Source organism: Rattus norvegicus, chromosome 5 (assembly GCF_036323735.1).
Source record: "Rattus norvegicus strain BN/NHsdMcwi chromosome 5, GRCr8, whole genome shotgun sequence".
Lineage (NCBI taxonomy): Eukaryota > Metazoa > Chordata > Mammalia > Rodentia > Muridae > Rattus > Rattus norvegicus.
This window is the reverse complement of record NC_086023.1, coordinates 16,617,522-16,621,332: the sequence shown is the minus strand read 5'-3', so window position 1 is coordinate 16,621,332 and position 3,811 is coordinate 16,617,522. Positions and strand designations below refer to the sequence as shown.

The window sequence follows — 3,811 nt, the reverse complement described above, 5'->3', positions numbered from 1 at the left end:
TTACTACCTTGTTGACTTTACACATGACCCACTGGGCAGCTGCAGATGTGGGGATGTCAGAATAGCTTAATTGTGCATTGAGAGGTTGTATGAAACAAGAGGTTAGACAACAGAGTATCCCTCCATTACTGTGTACAAGCAAAGAAATGTCCTGACTACAATCTTGAGGACAAATTTAATGACTGAGAAGCAGAGAGAATATGAGGTTTTCAGGATCTGACCATAATTTCATAGATAGGATAAAGCCAGCGAAGAGTCATTCCTGGCAGGAGTTTGGACCTTTTTGTTTGCATCACATTGAGAAATGTCCAAAGCCATGTGTTTGGGGTTCTCTAAATGAGAAATGAAACACTAGGAATTAATTTCTTAGTACCCAGAAGGAATACTCATTATGTTATTCCTGGCACTCACAAAGTCTGACTTACTTCTTTTCATAGATATAATGTGTATCACAGTCATAATAGGAATAGGAACCAAAGCAGATTGACTTGGGATGTCTTACAGTCATGAGTTCGTCCATGAACTCATCACAAAGTTGAAAAAAACTCTCTACTTTGACATAACCCAACACAAAATAGACATCTACTGAACCAGGGTACATTTTTATGATCACCTGGCTCAGGTTGGTAGTGTGGTGCAGAAAGTTCTTCAAGACATCCATTGAGATGTAATTGTCACACAAATTGATGCTAATGAGCTGGGGGTATTTTGTTGGGGCAGGCAGAAGGATACTGAGGTAAAAGTCATTCATCTTAGAGTCTTATAATTCCAGAATCTTCAGTGTGTCTGCAGCACTCTCTAAGAAAACTTTTAAAGGCATGACATTCAAGTAAGTTAAAGTGGAACCTTTCAAACACAGGTGTTTAAGTTGACTGTAGTTCCAATGCTGGGCAAATGACTCCAAGTCTGACTGAAGAGAACTGGCACAGAGTGATCTTAAGGAACACCATTGGGACTGCCAGACACCTGAACAACTCTTTCATGTGGTCTGTGAAAAAAATATACATCATCAATAGTGAGATGCTGGAGACAGCTGAGTTTAGACAACAGAGAAATGATCTTGGTGATGTTCCCCTCTTTCTTGGGTGTGTTAAGTACTTATTCCAAAGATGTGTAGTAGAGTTTCTGAAGATTTCTCATCTTGATAATACAAGCTACAAATTTTGCCAGTTTGTACAGATTCTCTGTATTCAGTTTGCATTCCTGATGAATTGTGACTGTAAAAATTTTAACGTATTTCTGACCTTGGATACTTCTATTGCTCCCATCTCTAACTTCTCAGAGTATAGATGTAAGAAATCCTTTTTCTCCTCTGTCCACTGCAACAACTGTTTAGTGTTTATCTTCATGCAGAGAAGATATGAAGGACAAGTCACTGAACACTCTTCCTTGTGTATCTTGAGTGGCCATCCATGACTTGATCCACAAGCATAGTTTCTATTAAGGGTCTCTAACCTCTTCTCCATCTTGCATATCTGAGGAGGCACAGTGTCTATTCTTCAGGTCAACCACATAATGGAGTGATACTTCTGTTTCAGTTATGTGTCTACTCCATGCAGTGTAGCCTGAAAGGTCTCCAAGTTGGGGTTATTAATCAGCAACCCAAGATGAAGGCAAGAGTAGGTCCAGTATTCCACCAGTACCTTAATCATCTTTGCTTTTCTTTAAGTGTCAGCTTTCTTGAACAGAGGTGGGAAGAACTTCCTTCTAGGTACTCCAAACAGAGATGATCACTACCTCCTTCCTCACCAGGCTTTGTGAAGACAGCTTCAGGAGTATGGATGGGGCATTAAAAACCATTCTAATGAATACTAATGATCCTAATTAGGACACAGGTAATAGACTCCAGAGATCTGAGTGTCTTCTCTTAGGCTGTTTTCTTGATGCTTTGGTTTTTGTTTATTCTTTGTTTAGTTCCATTTATACTCTAGGTACTAACCCTCTATGAGATATGTAGTTGGTAATGATTTTTACCATTTGCCTCTTCACTCAATGTCATTTTTACTATAAGGACGTTTTTTGACTTCCTGAGGTTCCATTTATTAATTTCTGGTCTTAATCCTTGTACTTTTGGAGTCATTAGTCAGTATTGGGTGTTATATTGAGATCCTTATGGACTTTTATATGTAGGGTGAGAGGTAAATATTTAGTGTCATTCTTCCACACATAGCTTATCCTGTTTGACCAGCATCATTTGTTGAATATGCTCTCTTTTCTTTAATTTTTAATTTTGGCTTCTGTGTATAAATCAGGGGGTTACAGAAATATGGGCTTACATATGGGCCCACAGTTATAGTATACCAATGAGTGTATCTGTTATTATGTAAATTCCTTACTACTTTTGTTATTATATGTTTGTAGCTTTGCTTGAAATCTAGGCTGATGGTTCTTCCATCAAACCTTATTATTGATTTGATTTTCCTAAATGTTTTGAATTTCTAGAGTAACTTTATGAATTTTTTCAATTTCATTGAATTACTTCATTGAAGATTTAATGGTGATTTTGTTGAATCTGTAAATTGCTTTAGATAAGACAAGCATTTTCTTATATTAATTCTACCAATCTAGTAGCATAGAAATCTTTCCATCTTCTTGTGTCTTCTTCAATTTCTCTCTCTCTCTCTCTCTCTCTCTCTCTCTCTCTCTCTCTCTCTCTCTTTCTCTCTCTCTCTCTCCCCCCTCTCTTTTGTTCCTTAAAAGTTTTCATTGTACAAGTTTTTGCTTCCTTGGTTAGATTTATTAAAATGTATTTATTTTTGAGACTAATGTAAATGACATTATTTTTTTTCCTTCTCTTTCTTTCTTTTTTTTTTTTTTTGAGGATGCTTCAGTCTTTTTTATTGATTTTTTTCTCCATCTTTATTAACTTTAGTAATTCTTATTTACATTTCAATTGTTATTACCTTTCTTGGTTTCAAGGCCAACATCCCCCTAACCTCTCCTCCTCCCCTTCTATATGGGTCTTCCCCCCCCCCACATCCTCCCCCCATTACCACTCTCCCCCATTCACTGGGGGTTCAGTCTTGGCAGGACCAAGGACTTCCCCTTCCACTGGTGCCCTTAATAGGCTATTCATTGCTACCTATGCAGTTGGAGCCCAGGGTCAGTCCATGTATAGTCTTTGGGTAGTGGCTTAGTCCCTGGAAGCTCTGGTTGGTTGGCATTGTTGTTCATATGGGGTGTTGAGCCCCTTCAAGCTTTTTCAGTCCTTTCTCTTATTACTTCAACGGGGTCCCGTTCTCAGTTCCATGGTTTGCTGCTGGCATTTGCCTATGTATTTGCTGTATTCTGGCTGTGTCTCCCAGGAGAGATCTACACCCGGTTCCTGTCAGTCTGCACTCCTTTGCTTCATCCATCTTATCTAGTTTGGTGGCTCTATATGTATGGGCCACATGAGGGGCAGGCTCTGAATAGGTGTTCCTTCTGCCTCTGTTCTAAACTTTGCCTCCCTATTCTCTCTCAAGGGTATTCTTGTTACCCTTTTAAAGAAGGAATAAAGCATTTGCGTTTTGTTCATACTTCTTGAGTTTCATGTGTTCTGTGGATCTGGGGTAATTTGAGCATTTGGGTTAATATCCACTTCACAATGAGTGCATAACAAGTCTGTTTTTTTGGTGACTGGGTTAGGTCACTCAGGATGATATTTTCCAGTTTATCCATTTGCCTATGAATTTCATGAAGTCATTGTTTTTGATAGCTGAGTAGTACTCCACTGTGTAGATGTACCACATTTTCTGTATCCACTCCTCTGTTGAACAGCATATGGGTTCTTTTCAGCTTCTGGCTATTATAAATAAGGCTGCAATGAACA

At 38.6% G+C, this 3,811-nt stretch overlaps 1 pseudogene; it reads right to left on the bottom strand.

Annotated features, from left to right (window-relative positions):
* Window positions 1–421: 421 nt before the first annotated feature.
* Pramel7-ps2 (preferentially expressed antigen in melanoma-like 7, pseudogene 2) lies at window positions 422–1,800 on the bottom strand (annotated as a pseudogene).
* Window positions 1,801–3,811: the final 2,011 nt, after the last annotated feature.